Source organism: Salmo salar, chromosome 17 (assembly GCF_965601325.2).
Source record: "Salmo salar chromosome 17, fSalSal1, whole genome shotgun sequence".
Classification (NCBI taxonomy): Eukaryota; Metazoa; Chordata; class Actinopteri; order Salmoniformes; family Salmonidae; genus Salmo; species Salmo salar.
This window is the reverse complement of record NC_138307.1, coordinates 51,700,140-51,727,111: the sequence shown is the minus strand read 5'-3', so window position 1 is coordinate 51,727,111 and position 26,972 is coordinate 51,700,140. Positions and strand designations below refer to the sequence as shown.

The following is a 26,972-nucleotide window of genomic DNA, read 5'->3' as shown; positions in this document are numbered from 1 at the left end:
GGCTTTGGTGACAAAATGTATGGCACCGTGATAGACTGCATCCAGTTTGTTGAGTAGAGTGTTGGAGGCTATTTTATAGATGACATCACCAAAGTCGAGGATTGGTAGGATGGTCAGTTTTACGAGGGTGTGTTTGGCAGCATGAGTGAAGGATGCTTTGTTGCGATATAGGAAGCCGATTCTAGATTTAATTTTGTATTGGAGATGCTTAATGTGAGTCTGGAAGGAACGTTTACAGTCTAACCAGACACCCAGGTATTTGTAGTTGTCCACGTATTCTAAGTCAGAGCCGTCCAGAATAGTAATGCTGGAACGGGCAAGCAGGTGAGGGCAGTGATCGATTGAATAGCATGCATTTAGTTTTACCTGCGTTTAAGAGCACTTGGAGGCCACGGAAGGAGAGTTGTATGGCATTGAAGCTCGTCTGGAGGTTAGTTAACAAAGTGTAGAAAGAGGGGCCAGAAGTATACAGAATGGTGACGTCTGAGTAGAGGTGGATCAGAGAATCACCAGCAGCAAGAGCAACATCATTGATGTATATAGAGAAGAGAGTCGGCCCGAGAATTGAACCCTGTGGCATACCCATAGAGCCTGCCAGAGGTCCGGCCAACAGGCCCTCTGATTTGACACACTGAACTCTATCAGAGAAGTGGTTGGTAAACCAGGCGAGGCAATCATTTGAGAAACCAAGGCTGTCGAGTCTGCCAATAAGAATGTGGTGATTGACAGAGTCGATAGCCTTGGCCAGGTCGATAAATACGGCTGCACAGTAATGTCTCTTATCGATGGCGGTTATGATGTCGTTTAGGACCTTGAGCGTGGCTGAGGTGCACCCATGACCAGCTCTGAAACCAGATTGCATAGCGGAGAAGGTACGGTGGGATTCGAAATGGTCGGTAATCTGTTTGTTAACTTGGCTTTCGAAGACCTTAGAAAGACAGGGTAGGATAGATATAGGTCTGTAGCAGTTTTAGTCTACAGTGTCTCCCCCTTTGAAGAGGGGGATGACCGCGGCAGCTTTCCAATCTTTGGGAATCTCAGAAGATACGAAAGAGAGGTTGAACAGACTAGTAATAGGGGTTGCAACAATTTGGGCAGATAATATTAGAAAGAGTGGGTCCAGATTGTCTAGCCCGGCTGATTTGTATGGGTTCAGATTTTGCAGCTCTTTCAGAACATCGGCTATCTAGATTTGGGTGAAGGAGAAATGGTGGGGGCTTTGGCGGGTTGCTGTGGGGGGTGCTGGGTTGTTGACCGGGGTAGGGGTAGCCAGGTGGAAAGCATTGGCCAGCCGTAGAGAAATGCTTATTGAAATGTTCAATTATAGTGGATTTATCGGTGGTAACAGTGTTTCCTAGCCTCAGAGCAGTGGGCAGCTGGGAGGAGGTGCTCTTATTCTCCATGGACTTTACAGTGTCTAAGAAAATTTTTGAGTTAGTACTACAGGATGTAAATTTCTGTTTGAAAAAGCAAGCCTTAGCTTTTCTAACTGCCTGTGTATATTTGTTCCTAACTTCCCTGAAAAGTTGCTGTGCTGTATAGTGTATTCTCTACTGTACTGCAAACTGTACTGTATACTGAGATCTATACTATATCGTCTACTGTGCTGTATACTGTGTTGTATACTGTGATGTATACTATATTGTCTACTGTACTGTATACTTTGATGTATACTATACCGTCCACTGTACTGAATACTGTGATGTATACTGTACTATCCACTGTGCTGCATACTGTGTTGTATACTGTGTTGTATACTGTGATGTATACTGTGTTGTATACTGTGATGTATACTGTGTTGTATACTGTGCTGCATACTGTACTGTCTACTGTGTTGTATGCTGCGTTGTACACTGCGATGTATACTGTGATGTATACTGTGTTGTATACTGAGATGTATACTGTATAATCTACTCTACTGTTTACTGTGATGCATACTGTGCTGTCCTCTGTGTTTTATACTGTGATCTATACTGTGCTGTGTACTGTGATGGATACCGTGTTGTATACTGTCTGGTATACTGTGTTGTATACTGTGATGTATACTGTGATGTATACTGTGATGCATACTGTGCTGTATACTGTGTTGTATACTGTGATGTATACCGTGTTGTATACAGTGATGTATACTGTGCTGCATACTGCACTGTATACTGTGTTGTATACTGTGATGTATACTATATTGTCTACTGTACTGTGTACAGTGTTGTATACTGTGCTATATACTGTGCTGTTTACTGTGTTGTATACTGTACTGTATACTGTGGTGTATACTGTGATGTATACAAAGTTGTCTACTGTACTGTATACTGTAATGTCTACTGTACTGTATACTGTGCTGCATATTGTGATGTCTACTGTGTTGTATACTGTACTGTATACTGTAATGTACACTATATTGTCTACTGTGTTGTATACTGTAATGTATACTATATCGTCTACTGTGCTGTATACTGTAATGTCTACTGTACTGTATACTGTGCTGCATACTGTGATGTCTACTGTACTGTATACTGTAATGTCTACTGTAATGTCTACTGTACTGTCTACTGTATTGCATACCGTACTGTCTACTGTACTGTCTACTGTACTGTATAATGTGCTTTATACTGTGTTGTATACTGTGATGTATACTGTGTTGTCTATTGTGCTGTATACTGTGTTTTATACTGTATCGTCTACTGTGTTGTACATTGTGCTGCATGCTGTGATGTCTTCTGTACTGTATACTGTGATGCATACTGTGATGCATACTGTGTTGTATACTGTGTTATATACCATACTGTATACTGTGTTGTCTACTGTGTTGTATACTGTGCTGTACACTGTGATGTATACTGTGTTGTATACTGTGTTGTATTCCGTACTGTACACTGTGATGTATACTGTGTTGTCTACTGTGTTGTATACTGTGCTGTATACTGTGATGTATACTGTGCTGCATACTGTGTTGTATACTGTGTTGTATACTGTGATGTATACTGTGTTGTATACTGTGATGTATACTGTGTTGTATACTGTGCTGCATACTGTACTGTCTACTGTGTTGTATGCTGCGTTGTACACTGCGATGTATACTGTGATGTATACTGTGTTGTATACTGAGATGTATACTGTATAATCTACTCTACTGTTTACTGTGATGCATACTGTGCTGTCCTCTGTGTTTTATACTGTGATCTATACTGTGCTGTGTACTGTGATGGATACCGTGTTGTATACTGTCTGGTATACTGTATTGTATAATGTGATGTATACTGTGATGCATACTGTGCTGTATACTGTGTTGTATACTGTGATGTATACCGTGTTGTATACAGTGATGTATACTGTGCTGCATACTGCACTGTATACTGTGTTGTATACTGTGATGTATACTATATTGTCTACTGTACTGTATACAGTGTTGTATACTGTACTATATACTGTGCTGTTTACTGTGTTGTATACTGTACTGTATACTGTGGTGTATACTGTGATGTATACAAAGTTGTCTACTGTACTGTATACTGTAATGTCTACTGTACTGTATACTGTGCTGCATATTGTGATGTCTACTGTGTTGTATACTGTACTGTATACTGTAATGTACACTATATTGTCTACTGTGTTGTATACTGTAATGTATACTATATCGTCTACTGTGCTGTATACTGTAATGTCTACTGTACTGTATACTGTGCTGCATACTGTGATGTCTACTGTACTGTATACTGTAATGTCTACTGTAATGTCTACTGTACTGTCTACTGTATTGCATACCGTACTGTCTACTGTACTGTCTACTGTACTGTATAATGTGCTTTATACTGTGATGTATACTGTGTTGTCTATTGTGCTGTATACTGTGTTTTATACTATATCGTCTACTGTGTTGTACACTGTGCTGCATGCTGTGATGTCTTCTGTACTGTATACTGTGATGCATACTGTGATGCATACTGTGTTGTATACTGTGTTATATACCATACTGCATACTGTGTTGTCTACTGTGTTGTGTACTGTGCTGTACACTGTGATGTATACTGTGTTGTATACTGTGTTGTATTCCGTACTGTACACTGTGATGTATACTGTGTTGTCTACTGTGTTGTATACTGTGCTGTATACTGTGATGTATACTGTGCTGTATACTGTGCTGTACACTGTGATATATACTATATTGTCTACTGTGTTGAATACTGTGCTGTATACTGTGATGTATACTGTGATGTATACTGTGTTGTATACTGTGATCTATACTGTGCTGTAAACTGTGATGTATACTGTGATGTATACTCTGTTGTATACTGTGATGTATACTGTGCTGTATACTGTGCTGTATACTGTGATGTATATTGTGCTGTATACTGTGATGTATACTATATCGTCTACTGTGTTGTATACTGCGCTGTACACTGTGATGTATACTATATTGTCTACTGTGCTGTATACTGTACCATATACTGTGATGTATACTGTGATGTATACTGTGTTGTAGACTGTGATGTATACTGTGATGTATATTGTGCTGTATACGGTGATGTATACTATATCGTCTACTGTGATGTATACTGTGCTGTATACTGTGATGTATACTATATCGTCTACTGTGTTGTATACTGTACTGTATACTGTGCTGTGTACTGTATCGGCTCCTGTGTTGTATACTGCGCTGTATACTCTGCTGTATACTGTATCGTCTATTGTGTTGTATACTGTGATGTATAATGTGTTTATACTGCACTGTATACTGCGGTGTATACTATAGCGTCTACTGTGATGCATACTGTGATGTATACAGTGTTGTATACTGTGTTGCATACCGTACTGTACACTGTGATGTATACTATGTTGTCTACTGTGTTGTATACTGTGCTGGACACTGTGATGTATACTGTGTTGTATACTGTGTTGTATACCGTACTGTATACTGTGATGTATACTGTGTTGTCTACTGTGTTGTATACTGTGCTGTATACTGTGATGAATACTGTGTTGTATACTGTGTTGTATACTGTGTTGTATACTGTGTTGTATACTGTGCTGTACACTGTGATGTATACTTCATTGTCTACTGTGTTGTATACTGTGCTGTATACTGTGAGTTATACTGTGTTGTATCCTGTGCTGTATACTGTGATGTATACTGTGATGTATACTGTGATGTATACTGTGTTGCATACTATGAGGTATACTATATTGTCTACTGTGTTGTATACTGTACTGTATACTCTGCAGTATACTTTATCGTCTACTGTGTTGTATACTGTGCTGTCTACTGTGCTGTATACTGTGGTGTATACTGTACTGTCTACTGTACTGTATACTGTGCTGTATACTATAGCGTCTGCTGTGTTATTTACTGTGATGTATACCGGGTTGTATACTGTGTTGTATACCATACTGTATACTGTACTGTCTACTGTGTTGTCTACTGTACTGTACACTGTGATGTATACTGTGTTGTCTACTATGTTGTATAATGTGCTGTATACTGTGATGTATACTGTGTTGTATACTGTGCTTTACACTGTGATGTATAATGTGTTGTATACTGTGTTGTATACTGTGCTGTACACTGTGATGTATACTGTGCTGTATACTGTATCATCTACTGTGTTGTATACTGTGCTGTATACTGTGATTTATACTGTGGTGTCTACTGTACTGTATACTGTGCTGTATACTATAGCGTCTGCTGTGCTATTTACTGTGATGTATACCGGGTTGTATACTGTGTTGTATACCATACTGTATACTGTACTGTCTACTGTGCTATCTACTGTACTGTATACTGTGCTGTCTACTGTACTGTCTACTGTACTGTATACTGTGCTGTCTACTGTACTGTCTACTCTGTTGTATACTGTACTATCTACTGTGCTGTATACTGTATTGTATACTGTGCTGTATACTGTACTGTATACTGTGGTGTATACTGTACTGTCTACTGTGCTGTATACTGTACTGTCTATTGTACTGTCTACTGTGTTGTCTACTGTACTGTCTACTGTACTGTCTACTGTGTTGTATTCTGTACTGTCTACTGTGTTATATACTTTGCTGTATACTGTGTTGTATACTGTACTGTATACTGTACTGTCTACTGTGTTGTATACTTTACTCTCTACTGTGTTATATACTGTACTGTCTACTGTGTTGAATACTGTACTGTAAACTGTACTGTCTACTGTGTTGTCTACTGTACTGTCTACTGTGTTGTATACTGTACTGTGTACTGTACTGCCTACTGTGTTATATACTGTACTGTCTACTGTGTTGTATACTGTACTGTCTACTGTACTGTATACAGGACTCTCTACAGTACTGTCTACTGTGCTGTCTACTGTACTGTCTACTGTACTGTATAATGTGCTGTATACTGTGATGTATATTGTGTTGTATACTGTGATGTATACTGTGTTGTCTACTGTGCTGTATACTGTGTTGTATACTGTATCGTCTACTGTGTTGTATACTGTGCTGCATACTGTGATGTCTTCTGTACTGTATACTGTCATGCATACTGTGATGTATACTGTGTTGCATACTGTGTTATATACTGTACTGTATACTGTGTTGTCTACTGTGTTGTATACTGTGTTATATACCGTACTGTATAGTGTGTTGTCTCCTGTGTTGTGTACTGTGTTGTGTACTGTGTTGTGTACTGTGTTGTATACTGTGCTGTATACTGTGATGTATACTGTGTTGTATACTGTGATGTATACTGTGCTGTATACTGTATTGTCTACTGTGCTGTATACTGTGATGTATACTGTGTTGTATACTGTGCTGCATACTGTGATGTCTTCTGTACTGTATACTGTCATGCATACTGTGATGTATACTGTGTTGCATACTGTGTTATATACCGTACTGTATACTGTGCTGTCTACTGTGTTGTATACTGTGTTATATACCGTACTGTATAGTGTGTTGTCTACTGTGTTGTGTACTGTGTTGTATACTGTGCTGTATACTGTGCTGAACACTGGTATTTATACTGTGTTGTATACTGTGTTGTATACCGTACTGTACACTGTGATGTATACTGTGTTGTCTACTGTGTTGTATACTGTGCTGTATACTGTGATATACACTGTGTTGTATACTGTGATGTACACTGTGATGTATACTGTGTTGCATACTATGATGTATACTATATTGTCTACTGTGTTGTATACTGTACTGTATACTCTGCTGTATACTGTATTGTCTACTGTGTTGTATACTGTGCTGTCTACTGTGCTGTTTACTGTATCGTCTACTGTGTTGTATACTGTGCTCTATACGCTGATGTATACTGTGTTGCATACCGTACTGCATACTGTAATGTCTACTGTACTGTCGACAGTACTGTCTAGTGTACTGTATACTGTGCTGTATACTATAGCGTCTGCTGTGCTGTTTACTGTGATGTATACCGTGTTGTATACTGTGTTGTATACCGTACTGTATACTATACAGTCTACTGTGTTGTCTACTGTACTGTACACTGTGATGTATACTGTGTTGTATACTGTGCTGTATACTGTGACGTATACTGTGACGTATACTGTGTTGTATACTGTGCTGTACACTGTGATGTTTACTGTGTTGTATACTGTGTTGAATACTGTGCTGTACAATGTGATGTATACTGTGTTGTTTACTGTATCGTCTACTGTGTTGTATACTGTGCTGTATACTGTGATGTATACTGTGCTGTATACTGTATCGTCTACTGTGATGTATAATGTGCTGTATACTGTGCTGTATACTGTGATGTATACTGTGTTGTATACTGTGTTGTATACTGTGATGTATACTGTGCTGTCTACTGTGCTGTCTTCTGTGCTGTATACTGTACTGTCTACTGTGTTATATACTGTACTGTATACTGTACTGTCTACTGTGTTGTATACTGTACTGTATACTGTGTTGTATACTGTACTGTCTACTGTACTGTCTACTGTGCTGTCTATTGTACTGTATACTGTATTGTATACTGTACTGTCTACTGTGCTGTATACTGTATTGTATACTGTGCTGTATACTGTACTGTAAACTGTGTTGTATACTGTCCTGTCTACTGTACTGTCTACTGTGTTGTATACTGTACTGTCTACTGTGCTGTATACTATACTGTCTACTGTACTGTCTACTGTGTCTTATACTGTACTGTCTACTGTACTGTCTACTGTGTTGTATACTGTACTGTCTACTGTGTTGTATATTGTACTGTCTACTGTGTTGTATACTGTGCTGTATTTGTACTGTATACTGTGTTGTATACTGTACTGTCTACTGTACTGTCTACTGTGTTGTATATTGTACTGTCTACTGTGTTGTATACTGTGCTGTATTTGTACTGTATACTGTGTTGTATACTGTACTGTCTACTGTGTTGTATACTGTACTGTCTCCTTTGTTGTATACTGTACTGTATACTGTACTGTCTACTGTGTTGTATATTGTACTGTCTACTGTACTGTCTACTGTGTTGTATAGTTTACTGTCTTCTGTGCTGTGTACTGTCTACTGTACTGTCTACTGTACTGTCTACTGTGTTGTATACTTTTCTGTCTTCTGTGTTGTGTACTGTCTACTGTGCTGTCTACTGTACTGTCTACTGTACTGTCTACTGTGTTGTATACTGTACTGTCTACTGTACTGTATACTGTACTGTCTACTGTACTGTATACTGTGCTGTCTACTGTATTGTCTGCTGTGTTGTATACTGTACTGTATACTGTACTGTCTACTGTGTTGTATACTGTACTGTATACTGTACTGTCTACTGTGTTGTATACTGTACTGTCTACTGTGCTGTCTACTGTGCTGTCTACTGTGCTGTATACTGTACTGTATACTGTACTGTCTACTGTACTGTATACTGTGCTGTATGCTGTGTTGTATACTGTACTGTCTACTGTGCTGTCTACTGTACTGTCTACTGTACTGTCTACTGTGCTGTATACTATGCTGTCTACTGTACTGTCTACTGTGCTGTCTACTGTGTTGTGTACTGTCTACTGTACTGTCTACTGTGCTGTCTACTGTTGTGTACTGTCTACTGTGCTGTCTACTGTGCTGTCTACTGTCTACTGTACTGTCTACTGTGCTGTCTACTGTGCTGTCTACTGTGCTCTCTACTGTGCTGTGTACTGTGTTGTGTACTGTCTACTGTGCTGTCTACTGTGCTGTCTACTGTGCTGTCTACTGTGCACAGCATACAGTTAAAGTCAATGCTACTTTTATGACTACAACCCATTCTCATAACCCAAGACATATACATAATGATGTATATATGTGGCTCTGCTCACGAGTCACTAGTCAAACGAGTCACAACTTTTCATTCAAATCTTCACGTTCTGGACAAATGCAGAGAAACAAGGATAAATAACCGCTCGTCGACTCCATAATATCAGTCCTACTGTGGTGACAAGCTTGTGACTCTCTGGATACAGTATAAATCATCTATGAACCGTGGGTTGAGAAAGCAGCCGTTTTCAAAGCAGAGGGAGGGAGAGTCAAAGGGAGGGGAGGAGGGAGGAAATTAAGGATTCGTTACGATTTCGCTGGAGAAGTTGATTAGGCCGTGAATCCACCTCTAATTCCATTTGCTCTAATGAATATGCAGTTTCAATCAGAGCTGCTCAAATAATCAGCCTGCCGGTCGTAGAGAGGACAGGGAGAGGCTGAGGAGCGTGGTTCACAGCGACGCCAGGGAAAATAAAGTCACCACAATTACACATCCCACTCTCTGCAGGGAAAGCACCGTTCAGCATGTTAATACTACTATACACGTACAGTACACACATGTACACACATACAGGTACATTGACAAACACAAGCACATTCATGTAATCACACAGTCCACAGGTTAGCATTGTATGTATGTCTGAAAGGCAGACTTTTCACAGGTAATATCAAGGGAAGAAGAGGAAATGGGGACAGACAGTGACATACTGTAAGGTGAATGTCACATTGACAGATGATGTCACTTTGTTGGAGCATTGATGTTGAGGGGATTCTAGTCTGGACCTGTAGATTATACTTCAACTGATGTTGAGGGGATTCTAGTCTGGACCTGTAGATTATACTTCAACTGATGTTGAGGGGATTCTAGTCTGGACCTGTAGATTATACTTCAACTGATGTTGAGGGGATTTTAGTCTGGACCTGTAGATTATACTTCAACTGATGTTGAGGGGATTCTAGCCTGGACCTCTAGATTATACTTCAACTGATGTTGAGGGGATTTTAGTCCCAGTGACCTGCTCACCCCTATTACTAGTCTGTTCAACCTCTCTTTCGTATCATCTGAGATTCCTAAAGGTTGGAAAGCGGCCGTGGTCATCTCCCTCTTCAAAGGGGGAGGCAATCTAGACCCAAACTGTTACAGACCTATATCCATCCTGCCTTGCCTTTCTAAAGTCTTCGAAAGCCAAGTGAACAAACAGATTACCGACCATTTCGAATCCCACCGTACATTCTCCGCTATGCAATCTGGTTTCCGAGCTGGTCACGGGTGCACCTCAGCCATGCTCAAGGTCCTAAACGATATCATAACTGCCATCGATAAGAGACAATACTGTGCAGCCGTCTTTATCGACCTGGCCAAGGCTATCGACTCTGTCAATCACCACATTCTTATCGGCAGACTCAACAGCCTTGATTTCTCTAATGACTGCCTCGGCTGATTCACAAACTACTTCTCTGATAGAGTTCAGTGTGTCAAATCGGAGGGCCTGTTGTCCGGACCTCTGGCTGTCTCTATCGGGGTGTCGCAGGGTTTAATTTTCAGGCTGACTTTTTTCTCTGTATACATCAATGATGTCGCTCTTGCTGCTGGTGACTCTTTGATCCACCTCTACGAAAACGACACCATTCTGTATACATCTGGCCCTTCTTTGGACACTGTGTAAACAAACCTCCAAACGAGTTTCAACGCCATACAACACTCCTTCCTTGGCCTCCAACTGCTCTGAAACGCTAGTAAAATGAAATGCATGCTCTTCAACCGATCACTGCCCGCACCCGCCCGCTGCCCGCACCCGCCCGCTGCTCGCATCCGCCCGCCCGACAATCATCACTACTCTGGACGGTTCTGACTTAGAATATGTGGACAACTATAAATACCTAGGTGTCTGGCTAGACTGTAAACTCTCCTTCCAGACTCACATTAAGCATCTCCAATCCAAAGTTAAATCTAGAATCGGCTTCTTATTTCGCAACAAAGCCTCCTTCACTCATGCTGCCAAACATACCCTCATAAAATGTACTATCCTACCAATCCTTGACTTCGGCGATGTAATTTAAAAAATAGCCTCCAACACTCTACTCAGCAAATTGGATGCAGTCTATCACAGTGCCATCTGTTTTGTCCCCAAAGCCCCATATACTGCCCACCACTGCGACCTGTATGCTCTCGTTGGCAGGTCCTCGCTACATATTTGTCGCCAAACCCACTAGCTCCAGGTCATCTTTAAATTAAGTCTTTGCTAGGTAAAGCCCCGCTTAATCTCAGCTCACTGGTCACCATAGCGGCACCCACCGGTAGCACGCGCTCCAGCAGGTATATCTCACTGGTCATCCCCAAAGCCAACACCTATTTGACTGCCTTTCCTTCCAGTTCTCTGCTGCCAATGGCTGGAACAAATTTCAAAAATCACTGAAGCTGGAGACTTGTATCTCCCTCACTAACTTTAACCGTCAGCTGTCAGAGCAGCTTACTGTCACGTCCTGATCCTAGTAAGATGTCATTTTCTATAGTAGAGTAGGTCAGGGCGTGACAGGGGATGTTGTGTTTTTCTATGTTTTCTATTTCTATGTTTAAGTTCTAGTTTTTCTATTTCTATGTTGGGATTGTTTGGGTTGATCTCTAATTGGAGCCAGCTGATCCTCGTTGCCTCTGATTAGAGATCATATTTAAGTAGGGGTTTTTCTTCCTGGGTTTTGTTGGTAGTTGTTTTCTGTTGACGGAACTGTTGTCGGTCGTTTTGTTCTAGTGTCTTCATAATAAAAGTGAATATGAGCACTATACACGCTGCGCCTTGGTCCCCTTTATATGACTTGCGTTATACTTACCGATTGCTGCAGCTGTACACAGCCCATCTATAAATAGCCCATTCAACCAACTACCTACCTCATCCCCATATTTTCTTTTTCTTTTTCTGCTCTTTTGCACACCAGTATTTCTACTTGCACATCCTCATCTGCACATATATCACTCCAGTGTAAATTGTAATTACTTCGCCACTGTTGGCCTATTTATTGCCTTACTTCATTTGCACACACTGTATACAGATTTCTCTATTGTATTATTGACTGGACATTTGTTTATCCCATGTGTAACTCTGTGTTTTTTGTCGCTTTGCTTTATCTTGGCCAGGTCGTAGTTGGAAATGAGAACCTGTTCTCAACTGGCCTACCTGGTTAAATAAAGGTGAAATAAAAAAAGAATAAACAAATTCTACCAAGCTCTATTATAATATCCACCCTGACCCAAGTCCCTCGGGGGGAAGATGGAAACATTTCTCCTCTCTACTGGGGCTGTGTGTGTGTGTGTGTGTGTGTGTGTGTGTGTGTGTGTGTGTGTGTGTGTGTATGTGTGTGTGTGTGTGTGTGTACAGTGTTAATGGAACTGTCTTGGGCAGGGACGGAGCATTAGGCTGATAGATGGGGCTGCTCCATAGCTAATTAACCCAGACACACACAAACACAGAAAGACCTACTGTAAAACAATCTGACGGAGAAGGGTGGACATGCGTCAGGATTAAGGGTGAGGGGAGAGACCGTTACACGCACACAGTTACACACACAAACACAAGCATACACACACACACACAGAGTTGATGGGCTGTATGCTGCTGCAACGACACAGTGGCTGGTCAGGGTTGATGGTGGTTATTAAGCAGGAAATTAAGACTCTACTCAAACAGCAAACTGAAACAGAGGACATATTATTGTGATGCATATTTCCACCATCTTGTCACCTCCCCTTTTAGACTGTGTTACAGGTGAAGATGAGGTCCAACAGTAACAGATTGTATCCAAGGAGAATAATGACATCACCAGTTGTCCTCCTGCCTAATGAGAAGCACTGCACGACACTCATCAAGTTCCCATCCCAGCATGCCAATCTGCACCGTAGCACCCCAATCTGCCACTTAAATTAGTCAAGCCCTATGGTGTGTGTCTGTGTGTGTGTGTGTGTGTGTGTGTGTGTGTGTGTGTGTGTGTGTGTGTGTGTGTGTGTGTGTGTGTGTGTGTGTGTGTGTGTGTGTGTGTGTGTGTGTGTGTGTGTGTGTGTGTGTGTGTGTGTGTGTGTGTGTGTGTGTGTGTGTGTGTGTGTTTGAGAGAGAGAGAGAGAGAGTGCGTGAGTCCTGTGTGTGTTCCTGCATTAATTTCCGTTGCTGAGGTGATTCTGAGAGATTTAGCTAGCTATAAGCTCTATGTAAATGCCTCAAATCCCCTCAGCACAAACAAATAAAGGATATATCAAAGAAAATAAAAACAATCGCCTTATTCTGTCAAAGTTCATCCTTCACTCCTGACCCAGGATCCCAACAGAGGTTTTCATTGCTTCTAAACAGCATTACTATTCTCGACTGCATGGAGAGCAGAGCTGGTTGTATAGAGGGAGAGGAGGAGAAAAACAGAAAGAACAGGGATGGGGGCAAGAGGTGGGAGAGAGGAGGAAGAGGGATGTAAACAGGAAGGATAGAATAGTAAAGAGAGATAAAGGGGGTAGGGGGAGAGAGGGATGAGAGAGAGAATTGTTCCCCAACTTGGCTCCAGTCAACTTAATCAATCCTGGATAACATCCACGTCTCCTCAAGCCTGCAGCGATTCCTCACCCCTGATTACAGCCTCACACATACGTCTGGCTGACATCCAGACCTGGCCAATCAAATTACCAGCACCTTCCAACACAGGGTACTAGATAACAAGGTGAACTAATTAAAAGAGAAAGACATACAGTAAAGTAGAAATAAAATATGAAAACCTTCAATTAATAGACCATGAAAATGAAATGGAATATTCCTCACATTATGATATTGACATGCTAGTACCACAACCTGCAGTGCAATCAGCATGGTGAAGATAACAAACATTTCATCAACAGGTGTGGGTGCCAGTGGCTAGATACTGTGACCATATACTTAGAATGAGTTAACCAGTCAAAGCGCCAAGTTTAGATGTTGATAGGTCAGGTCCTATTTCCTTTCCTTTCCTTTCCTTTCCTTTCCTTTCCTTTCCTTTCCTTTCCTTTCCTTTCCTTTCCTTTCCTTTCCTTTCCTTTCCTTTCCTTTCCTTTCCTTTCCTTTCCTTTCCTTACTCCTCATTCATGAAGAGCTATTGGTGAGGTTGTATGTTGTTACAGAGCTCTGCCAGCTGTAGGCCTACTCAGATGTGTGAGTTCATGGGTGTTTGGAACTGTGTCAAGGTAATATTGTTTTGGCAAACTGATCTTTTGACTCTGACACAACTGTTGCTGCTCCAACCTACTATGTGCGTGCGTGCGTGCGTGCGTGCGTGCGTGTGTGCGTGCGTGCGTGACAGGTGAGGCAGCTGTGGTGCCTGGGCAATAAAGTTTGAATATCTTTGTCAATATGACCCGACGCCGCTCTACTTTTTTACCAAGGATCACTGTAGAGACTTCCTTATTTGAAAGAAAAACAGCATACATTCATGCAATATATATAAACTCCATGACACCTGACATAAAAATACAATGAATGAATACATACATTTATTTATGGTTGTCTCAACTGACATGAATCATCTGACATAGATTGGCATACTGTGTCAATGTCAATTGGACAATCCTGTCATAGAAGCATCATGTCAGATTTACATTCAAATTCTTCCTCCGTAAACGTCGATTAACCTGTCTGAGCCCATGTGTCACGTCCTGACCATAGAAGCTTGTATTTTCTATGGTAGAGTAGGTCAGGGCGTGATGGGGTTGTGTCTAGTTTAGATTTTCTATGTTGTCATGTTCTTGTTTCTGTATTTCTATGTTTTTTGGTGGTGGGATGATTTCCAATTAGAGGCAGCTGGTCATCGATGTCTCTAATTGGAGATCATACTTAAGTAGTTGTTTTTCCCACCTGGGTTTGTGGGAGATTGAATTTTGAGTAATTGTATGTTGCACCTCTTCGTCACGGTTTGTTGTTTTGCTTATTAGTTTATTTGTATGTCTTGCATAGTTTCACAGTTGAAATAAAATGTGGAACGATACACACACTGCGCTTTGGTCCCATTCGTACGACAAACGTGACACCATGGCTTTATGAAGGAACATTTTATGTCAAAATCCATAAATGAATTTGTGTAATGAAGCATTTGTGTAACTGTATGAAACGAAGGTCTTAAGTTAAACATTCTACTGCAATGGTTTTATAGGTAAGAGCTATGGAAACAATCTGAGTCTACAGAGCCCTTGTGTGTATTCTAGATTGTACAACCCAGAGCGAATGGTTTCGAAAGAATGAAGTGTCTGATTGTATCTGTTGATTTCGTTTACTATAATAGAAGAACCTCCTTTTAAAAGAAGCTATAATCTTATGCGTACCTTAAAATGTAACGATAATTATCATAAGAGGAGGGAATGTGAAGAAAATGTTTATGTTTGTGCTTTTCTAATAACCAATTCGACTGGGATCATGCAAGTGACTGATTGATCGTGCCTGGGAGGAATCAGGATAAGCAATGTGGCTGTACGCCCAGAACATTGTTTTGAGAACCGAAAAGTGTCTCATTTTCAAGGTCTCAGCTGAACCAAACGTTAATGATGAAGAAATTATGAATAATGAATAAGCTAAATCATGCAAATATAACTTGTCTGTGCAAGCAGTATATAAGAGAACTAACGGGATTGCCACAGTCAGAGCTCTTGACAGACGTGTACTACCTAGTGTATTAATATTGTTGGAACCTCTCCAGCTTGCTGATAATAAAGAATGATTTAATATTGACTTCAGGTGTCCCTGGTGGTAATTTCCACGACAGCATCATAGGATATAGAGGATGATCTGGGCCGGCTCCAGGCATAAGCAAGTTAGAAAGAGTTAGAAAAGTTGAATTAGAAAGTTAGAAGAGTAGAATACAAAGTCCAAGTTCAAAATGTGGTTGTACATCAGCAGTTTTTCTCTTGTTATGTCAGTCACTGACAATCACTCAATTAGCCACGTAAGCTAGCAATTTTTAGATTGTTGAATTAGTCTAGCCAGCGATCTAAATTTGTAGTCATCATGGCTGAATACTGACCGGTCACAAAGGGCGTGTGCCTAGGGGCCCCCATTGATTGTGTTAGTCACTCTCACTTAGATATCCTTAACATGGCATAAGTAATGGCAAAATGTGTATAATTGCAGGAAATTAGCTGTAAATCTGTCTCACAGCAAAATGAGAAGAACTGCATGAAATTCGTTAGGGGGGGCGAACAAATCTTGCTTAGGGCCCCCAAAAAGCTAAAGGCGACCATGAAGATGATTAAAATTGAACTGTCCGGCCCCCTCCCGGTGTGCTGTGGGGAATGAAGTGTGACGTGATTTGGGATGGATAGAAGGATCATGTCAAACTCAGTACCGGGCATTGTCATTGGAGGAGCTGCTGTCTGACTGTCTGGGTGTATCCCAAATGGCACCCTATTCCCTACATGGTGCACTACTTTTGACCGGGGCCCTATGGGCCCTATGGGCCATGGTCAAAAGTAGTGCACTATATAGGGAATCAGGTATCATTTGGGACACACCCAGCCATCGGACATACACAAAGGACTACACACATATAGGGCGAGGGCACAGTGTCTCCCAATTATGTCCCGTAGCTGCAGCCATTATCTCTGTAGTAGATGGGCAATGTGGCTCATTGAGGTGGAAATGGCCAGTAGCTGGCTAACATTTGGACCTCAAATAACTCTTCTGAATTCCTGCTGCAGGACTGAGCAGCCCTGCTGGCCTCTAGACTAGACACAGACACATACATACCACACACTGAGCAACGCTCTTGGACCGTTAGGGCTGTGTATGTTACATGAAGACTCTTGGCAGAAAGAAAGAAGCAGGGAACAGGGCGAGAGAGAGAAGTGTCAGGAAGAGAGAGATGGAGAGAGAGATGGGGAGAGAGAGAGAGAGAGAGAGAGAGAGAGAGAGAGAGAGAGAGAGAGAGAGAGAGAGAGAGAGAGAGAGAGAGAGAGGGAGAGAGAGAGAGAGAGAGAGAGAGAGAGAGAGAGAGAGAGAGTATTCTGGTCAGCAGCCCAACCCCAGTCAACCCCAGCACTCAGCCTGCCTCTACTAGTGTAGCACCCTCCAGTAGCCACGAGCACAACCGTTCCTTGATTTTAACTGGCGGCTTTATTCTGTAGTTTTAGTCAGAATTATCAGCTTTCGTGAGAACTATAAAGTAAATGAAAATACAGTTAAGCACACTCTTACAACCTTCTTGTCTTACGAGTGACTTATTAGTAAGTCACTTATTACCCTCCCTAATAGATGTCCTCCTAACCAACTTGCCCTCCAAATACACCTCTCAGCGATCACTGCCTCATTGCCTGCATCCGTAATGAGTCTGCGGTCAAACGACCACCCCTCATCACTGTCAAACACTCCCTAAAACACTCCAGCGAGCAGGCCTTTCTAATCGACCTGGCTGGGGTATCCTGGAATGATATTGACCTCATCCCGTCAGTAGAGGATGCCTAGTTATTCTTTAAAAGTGCTTTCCTCACCATCTTAAATAAGCATGCTCCATTCAAAAAATGTAGAACCAGGAACAGATATAGCCCTTGGTTCACTCCAGACCTGACTGCCCTTGACCAGCACAAAAACATCCTGTGGCGTATTGTATTAGCATCGAATAGCCCCCGTGATATGCAACTTTTCAGGGAAGTTAGGAACAAATATACACAGGCAGTTAGGAAAGCTAAGGCTAGCTTTTTCAAACAGAAATTTGCATCCTGTAGCACAAACTGAAAAAAGTTCTGGGACACTGTAAAGTCCATGGAGAATAAAAGCACCTCCTCCCAGCTGCCCACTGTACGGAGGCTAGGAAACACTATCACCACCGATAAATCCACTATAATTGAGAATTTCAATAAGCATTTCTCTACGGCTGGCCATGCTTTCCACCTGGCCACCCCTACACTGGTCAACTGCCTGGCACCCCCCGCAGCAACTCGCCCAAGCTTCCCCCATTTCTCCTTCACCCAAATCCAGATAGCTGGACCCATACAAATCAGCCGGGCTAGACAATCTGGACCCTCTCTTTCTAAAATTATCTTCCGAAATTGTTGCAACCCCTATTACTAGCCTGTTCAACCTCTCTTTCGTATGGTCTGAGATTCCCAAAGATTGGAAAGCTGCCGCGATCATCCTACTCTTCAAAGGGGGAGACACTCTAGACCCAAACTGCTACAGACCTATATCTATTCTACCCTGCCTTTTTAAGGTCTTCGAAAGCCAAGTCAACAGACAGATTACTGACTATTTCGAATCCCATCGTACCTTCTCCGCTATGCAATCTGGTTTCAGAGCTGGTCATGGTTGCACCTCAGCCACGCTCAAGGTCCTAAACGATATCATAACTGCCATCGATAAGAGACAATACTGTGCGGCTGTATTCATCGACCTGGCCAAGGCTTTCGACTCTGTCAATCACCATATTCTTATTGGCAGACTCAACAGCCTTGGTTTATCAAATGACTGCCTCGCCTGGTTCACCAACTACTTCTCAGACAGAGTTCAGTGTGTCAAATCGGAGGGCCTGTTGTCCGGACCTCTGGCAGTCTCTATGGGGGTGCCACGGAGTTCAATTCTCGGGCCGACTCTTTTCTCTGTATACATCAATGATGTTGCTCTTGCTGCTGGTGATTCTCTGATCCACCTCTACGCAAACGACACCATTCTGTATACTTCTGGCCCTTCTTTGGACACTGTGTAAACAAACCTCCAGACAAGCTTCAATGCAATACAACTCTCCTTCCGTGGCCTCGAACTGCTCTTAAATGCAAGTAAAACTAAATGCATGCTCTTCAACCGATCGCTGTCCACACCTGCCCACCCGTCCAGCATCACTACTCTGGACGGTTCTGACTTAGAATATGTGGACAACTATAAACACCTCGGTGTCTGGTTAGACTGTAAACTTTCCTGCCAGACTCACATTAAGCATCACCAATCCAAAATGAAATCTATAATCGGCTTCCTTGTCACGTCCTGACCAGCAGAAGGAGCTAGTGTTTTAGTTTTGGTCAGGACGTGGCATGTTTGTGTTTGTTAAATGTTGGGTTGATGATTGGGACTTCCAATTGAAGGCAGGTGTGTATAGTTGCCTTTGATTGGAAGTCCTATATAGGTGTGTGTGTTTGTCTTTGGGGTGGTGGGGAATTGTTCTGTGTTGAGCCTATGCTTTGCCAGACTGTTGGTTGTTCGTTCATTCTCGTGGTTTGTTATTTTGGCATTCATTTTGAAAATAAATAAACATCAAGATGAGCCTGCCCATACCTGCTGCGTTTTGGTCCTCTTCTCTCCAGTACGACATTTTTAAGGATGAGTACGACTTATTCAGTGACAGAATTCCCCACCAACAAAGGACCAAGCAGCGGAAGAAGGCTGGCGAGGTAAGGGAGACCGAGAGGCACCCCCAATAATTTTTTAGGGGGGGGCACAAGGGCTGTTTGACGGGGCAAGAGCTGCCCGCCAGTCAACAGTCGCCAGAGCTGCCCGCCAGTCAACAGTCGCCAGAGCTGCCCGCCAGTCAACAGTCGTCATCAGAGCTGCCCGCCAGTCAACAGTCGTCATCAGAGCTGCCCGCCAGTCAACAGTCGTCATCAGAGCTGCCCGCCAGTCAACAGTCGTCGTCAGAGCTGCCCGCCAGTCAACAGTCGTCAGAGCTGCCCGCCAGTCAACAGTTGTCAGAGCTGCCCGCCAGTCAACAGTCGTCAGAGCTGCCCGCCAGTCAACAGTCGCCAGAGAGGTCAGACTGCACTGAACTGCCGGAGTGGCCAGACTGCCCTGAACTGCCGGAGTGGCCAGACTGCCCTGACCTGCCGGAGTGGCCAGACTGCCCTGACCTGCCGGAGTGGCCAGACTGCCCTGACCTGCCGGAGTGGCCAGACTGCCCCGACTGTCCCGAGTTGCCAGACTGCCCCGACTGTCCCGAGTTGCCAGACTGCCCCGACTGTCCCGAGTTGCCAGACTGCCCCGACTGTCCCGAGTTGCCAGACTGCCCCGACTGTCCCGAGTTGCCAGACTGCCCCGACTGTCCCGAGTTGCCAGACTGCCCCGACAGCCTGGAACGGCCTGCACCTGAGCCACCTCCAGGATAGGTGGGTTGGGGAGGGAGGGTGTAGCACAGTGCCGTCGTTGACGGCAGCCACCCTCCCTTCCCTCCCTTATGGTTTAGGGGTTATTGTTTGTTGGGTTTTTGTTGGGGTATTGGGGATTTTCTTGTTTTTCTTTTTTAGGTGCATTCCGGGGTCTGCACCTTGAGGGGGGGGTACTGTCACGTCCTGACCAGCAGAAGGAGCTAGTGTTTTAGTTTTGGTCAGGACGTGGCATGTTTGTGTATGTTAAATGTTGGGTTGATGATTGGGACTTCCAATTGAAGACAGGTGTGTATAGTTGCCTTTGATTGGAAGTCCTATATAGGTGTGTGTGTTTGTCTTTGGGGTGGTGGGGAATTGTTCTGTGTTGAGCCTATGCTTTGCCAGACTGTTGGTTGTTCGTTCATTCTCGTGGTTTGTTATTTTGGCATTCATTTTGAAAATAAATAAACATCAAGATGAGCCTGCCCATACCTGCTGTGTTTTGGTCCTCTTCTCTCCAGTACGACATTTTTAAGGATGAGTACGACTTATTGTATGACATTCCTATTTTGCAACAAATGCTGCCAAACATACCCTCGTAAAACTTACTATCTTGCCAATCCTTGACTTCGGCGATGTCATTTACAAAATAGCCTCCAACACTCTACTCAGTAAATTGGATGCAGTCGATCACAGTGCCATCTGTTTTGTCACCAAAGCCCCATATACTACCCACCACTGCGACCTGTATGCTCTCGTTGGCTGGCCCTCGCTTCATATTCGTCGCCAAACCCACTGGCTCTAGGTCATCTATAAGTCTTTGCTAGGTAAAGCCCCGCTTTATCTCAGCTCACTGGTCACCATAGCAGCACCCACCGGTAGCACACGCTCCAGCAGGTATATTTCACTGGTCACCCCCAAAGCCCATTCCTACTTTGGCCGCCTTTCCTTCCAGTTCTCTGCTGCCAATGACTGGAACGAATTGCAAAAACCACTGAAGCTGGAGACTCATATCTCCGTCACTAACTTTAAGTACCAGCTGTCAGAGCAGCTCACAGATCACTGCACCTGTACATAGCCCATCTGTAAATAGCCCATCCAACTAACCCATCCAACTAACCCCAGTATCTCTACTTGCACATTAATCTTCTGCACATCAATCACTCCAGTGTTTAATTGGTATATTGTAATTACTTTGCCAACATGGCCTATTTATTGCCTTACCTCCCTTATCTGACCTCATTTGCACACACTGTATATAGACTTTTTCTACTGTATTATTGACTGTACGCTTGTTTATTCCATGTGTAACTCTGTGTTGTTGTATGTGTCGAACTGCTTTGCTTTATTCTTGGCCAGGTCGCAGTTGTAAATGAGAACTTGTTCTCAACTAGCCTACCTGGTTAAATAAAGGTGAATTAAAAATACTAGATAAATACATTTGCTTGATATAACTCTGAAGTGCTTACATACATAAACAGTTTAGCTGGAGCTATAACAGTATCAGATTAAACACATGAATAAAATAAAAATACCTCATTGGCTGCTTATTACAGAAGGGAGGAAATCAAAAACTTCACACGTATCATTCCTGGCATGAATTCACGCTTCATCCTTAATTATTATAACGTTACCATCCTAACATACACATTTCAACCTTTACGAACTACACCTGAAGACATGAAATCTTAGCGAACACAGCGCGGGATTGCCTTCACTCCAAAGGTGTGTTGCTACGATAATAATCCCTGTTACAACAGTTGTTAGCCACTAGTTCCGCTTGTCTTATCATTTCCCCCGCACAGCGAACACGTAAACAATTCAAACAAAAAACAACGCCATAGACTTATAGGTTAATTGTCAGTTACACTCCCACCAATCACCGGTGATTTATGTGAAAGGGGTCTGCAGGTTTCTTGATCGGCTTCCAGGAGGATGACTGTCTTATGGATGGGCGTCTCCAGATAGGTGGGTTTGGTGATACGTTTACCTTTCTCATCCTGTCGCTGATCAGTAACTTGAATCTTCTCACCTGGCCATCCTGTCCCGAGTACACTTCTGTAACCTTTACCAATTTCCACTGGTTGCGTGGTGCAGTATCATCTTGCAAGATGATAATGTCATTAATCCTTGCGTTTCTTCTGTCTTTAATCCATTTCTGTCTGTGTTGGAGGTTTAGGAGGTACTCTTTCTTCTACCTTGTCCAGAATTCATTGGCTAAAAATTGTACTCTGCGCAATCTCTTGCGGAGATAAAGATCTTCCTTGATGAACTGTCCAGATGGTGGTAAGATAATTGTGGACTTCATTGTCAAGATGTGATTTGGTGTGAGAGGTTCTGGACCTAATGGATCATTCAGATATTCAGTAGTTAGGGGCCTACTATTTTAAATCGCCATAACTGCATAGACAAAAATACGCAGAGAAGCGCTGTCGAGTCTTCCGTCTGACTGATCAAGAATGGATGTTAAGACACTTCGTATAGTGCGGATTTGCCTTTCCCAAACACCACCCATATGACTTGAAGATGGGGTGTTCATGATAAACTCGCATCCAAGTTCCTTCAGTCGTTCTTGATCCATTACTTTCAAGGTGTCCACAAACTCACGTTTTGCGCCAATGAAGTTGCTGCCTTGATCACATCTGATTTGACGAACATTACCACGTATGGCAATGAATGAACGCAGGGCATTGATAAAGGCATCGGTGGTTAAGTCATCAAGCATTTCAATGTGAACTGCTCGAGAGCCCATGCAAGTGAGTAGGAGCCCATAACGCTTTATCTCTCTTCTTCCGTCCTCGGCATAGAAAGGTCCAAAGCAGTCCATCCCGCAGTATGTGAAGGGAGGCGTGGTCTCCATGCGTTCCTTCGGAAGATCTGCCATCCTTTGCTCTTCTGTACATCTTCTGAATTTCCTGCATTTCACACATTTGTAGACGTAAGAGTAAACTGCATTGCTGCATCCTAGGCTCCATATACCGTTGGATCGCAGCTCATTGATCGTCATTCCTCGTCCTTGGTGTTCTAGGTCCCAAGAAACAAAGAGAACTTCTGTTGAATCTGACAATTAATCTGGATGGTTGCACAGTCGTCTCAAATAAAACTGTGAAGGACCTCGGCGTTACTCTGGACCCTGATCTCTCTTTTGAAGAACATATCAAGACTGTTTCAAGGACAGCTTTTTTCCATCTAAATAACATTGCAAAAATCAGAAACGTTCTGTCCAAAAACGATGCAGAAAAATGTATCCATGCTTTTGTTACTTCTAGGTTGGACTACTGCCATGCTCTACTTTCCGGCTACCCGGATAAAGCACTAAATAAACTTCAGTTAGTGCTAAATACGGCTGCTAGAATCCTGACTAGAACCAAAAAATGTGATCATATTACTCCAGTGCTAGCCTCCCTACACTGGCTTCCTGTTAAGGCAAGGGCTGATTTCAAGGTTTTACTGCTAACCTACAAAGCATTACATGGGCTTGCTCCTACCTATCTTTCCGATTTGGTCCTGCCGTACATACCTACACGTACGCTACGGTCACAAGACGCGGGCCTCCTAATTGTCCCTAGAATTTCTAAGCAAACAGCTGGAGGCAGGGCTTTCTCCTATAGAGCTCCATTTTTATGGAATGGTCTGCCTACCCATGTGAGAGACGCAGACTCAGTCTCAACCTTTAAGTCTTTACTGAAGACTCATCTCTTCAGTAGGTCCTATGATTAAGTGTAGTCTGGCCCAGGGGTGTGAAGGTGAACGGAAAGGCTGGAGCAACGAACCACCCTTGCTGTCTCTGCCTGGCCGGTTCCCCTCTCTCCCCTGGGATTCTCTGCCTCTATCCCTATTACAGGGGCTGAGTCACTGGCTTACTGGTGTTCTTCCATGCCATCCCTAGGAGGGGTGCGTCACTTGAGTGGGTTGAGTCACTGACGTGGTCTTCCTGTCTGGTTTGGCGCCCCCCCTTGGGTTGTGCCGTGGCGGAGATCTTTGTGGGCTATACTCGGCCTTGTCTCAGAATGATAAGATGGTGGTTGGAGATATCCCTCCAGTGGTGTGGGGGCTGTGCTTTGGCAAAGTGGGTGGGGTTATATCCTGCCTGTTTTGCCCTGTCCGGGGGTTTCATCGGATGGGGCCACAGTGTCTCCTGACCCCTCCTGACTCAGCCTCCAGTATTTATGCTGCAGTAGTTTATGTGTCGGGGGATAGGGTCAGTCTGTTACATCTGGAGTATTTCTCTTGTCTTAGCCGGTGTCCTGTGTGAATTTAAATATGCTCTCTCTAATTCTCTCTTTCTCTCTTTCTTTCTTTCTCTCTCGGAGGACCTGAGCCCTAGGACCATGCCTCAGGACTACCTGGCATGATGACTCCTTGCTGTCCCCACTCCACCTGGCCGTGCTGCTGCTCCAGTTTCAACTGTTCTGCCTGCGGCTATGGAACCCTGACCTGTTCACCGGACGTGCTACCTGTCCCAGACCTGCTGTCCCAGACCTGCTGGAACTCTGACCTGTTCACCGGACGTGCTACCTGTCCCAGACCTGCTGTTTTCAACTCTCTAGAGACAGCAGGAGCGGTAGAGATACTCTCAAAGATCGGCTATGAAAAAGCCAACTGACACTTACTCTTGAGTTGCTGACTTGTTGCACCCTCGACAACTACTATGATTATTATTATTTGACAATGCTGGTCATTTATGAACATTTGAACATCTTGGCCATGTTCTGTTATAATCTCCACCCCGGCACAGCCAGAAGAGGACTGGCCACCCCTCATAGCCTGGTTCCTCTCTAGGTTTCTTCCTAGGTTTTGGCCTTTCTAGGGAGTTTTTCCTAGCCACCGTGCTTCTACACCTGCATTGCTTGCTGTTTGGGGTTTTAGGCTGGGTTTCTGTACAGCACTTTGAGATATCAGCTGATGTAAGAAGGGCTATATAAATACATTTGATTTGATTTGATTTTGGTGTCGTACTCATTCATGATAGTGCTTGATGAGCAGCACTGACAAGTGGCTATCTCTTGGCAGGATTGCAGGATGCTTCACATGGGAATGAAGATTTTCATGAGCCAAGCGACCTCCCACCCTGAGGATACCTTGCTCATCCAGAAATGGACTCAATTTATGCAACTTGCTTGCTTTATCTTTGGTCTTGATGTCTTTCTGGTCCCTAAGGTTGTGTATCTCATGGGAGAAGGCTGCTTCTTGAACCATCTTTATAATGGTGAGCTCTGCCTCTCTCCTTTCTTCCATGCTTGTAGCTTCACTGGACCTCAGTTTTAAGCCTATGGCTTCCTTGACACGTCGTTTGAGCCTGGCAATAGCTTTTACCACTCTTGTCCAGTCTGAGAACTTGTGAAGGTGATCTAGTAACGATCTTTCTTCCTTTGCCTGGGTATCATGGACCAGGGATTTCTGCAGCTCTGGGTCATTGTCTGAGATCTCTCCCACCTTGACTTGTCCTTTGGGAAGTTCTTCTTGCCAAAGAAAGTCTGGACCTGTGAACCAGTTGGAAGCCATGAGCTGTTCTGATGTGAGACCTCTGGATGCGTGATCCACAGGATTCTCTTCAGAGGTCACATATCTCCATTGTTTGGGATCTGTGCTTTGCTTAATGCGTTGAATACTGTTAGGTACAAAGATGTGGAATCTTCTGGCTTCATTGTTGATGTAGCCAAGAACTACCGTCGAGTCTGTCCAAAAGTATTCCTGTAGACCTTGTATCTCTAGCTTCTTTTTGAGCATGTCACTTGTTCGAACAGCTCCCACCGCTGCTGAAAGTTCCAGTCGTGGTATGGTCGTAACCTTGGAAGGGGCGACTCTCGACTTCCCCATAACTAGGGAGCAATGAACTTCTCCTGCTGTGCTGATTGTTCTGAGGTATGAGCACTCTCCATAACCTGAGGTACTAGCGTCAGAAAAGTGATGGAGCTCATAACTCTGCACTTCCTTGAAACTTGATGGCAAGTAGCCTCGTTGAATCCTTAATTCAGACAAGTTTTGTAGACCTTGCAGCCAGAATTCCCACTGGGAACGTAGGTCATCTGGAAGGGGGTCATCCCGGTCAATCTTGTCACAACACATCTGCTGCAAGATCTGCTTCCCTGCCAGGACAAAGTGTGCCACAAACCCAAGTGTATCATATACAGAGGCTACTGTAGACAACACTCCTCTTCTTGTGAGTGGGGGCTCCTTGACAACTACTCTAAACTGGAACTCGTCTGATGCGACACACCACAGCACACCAAGCGCTCTCCCCATGTGGTTCACCCAGAGCCATATCCAGGTCTTTGGCACCCTCGGCACGTTCTTCCTTGGGAATTGTGGCTATAACTTCCTTGCTGTTAGAGATAAACTTGTGCAACCAAAGTTTTCCGATGCTGCAAGGCTCCCTTGCTTCTTTCACCAGCTGGGCCGCTTCAGCTTCAGACGATACGCTCATCAACCCATCATCAAAATAAAGGTTCCTTTCTATGAACTGGATAGACTTCTCGCTGAAGCTTCCTCGTCCTTCGGCAGCAAGATGTTTGAGACCATAGTTGGCGCAACCAGGAGATAAAGCTGCGCCGAACAAGTGGACCTTCATACGATACATTGAGGGTTGAGACTCTAGATCTCCGTTCTCCCACCAAAGGAACCGCAGATAATCTTGGTCTTCTGCTTTCACATGAAACTGGTGGAACATGCATTCTACGTCACACAT

At 43.4% G+C, this 26,972-nt stretch overlaps 1 protein-coding gene and 1 pseudogene across 1 annotated transcript in view; both read right to left on the bottom strand.

The window, feature by feature from the left end:
• LOC106576124 (metabotropic glutamate receptor 8) overlaps nucleotides 1-26,972 on the bottom strand; it is a 392,665-nt gene that overhangs the window by 286,457 nt on the left and 79,236 nt on the right. The gene's annotated exons all lie outside the window — the stretch shown is intronic.
• On the bottom strand, nucleotides 279-26,972 carry LOC145861453 (uncharacterized; annotated as a pseudogene).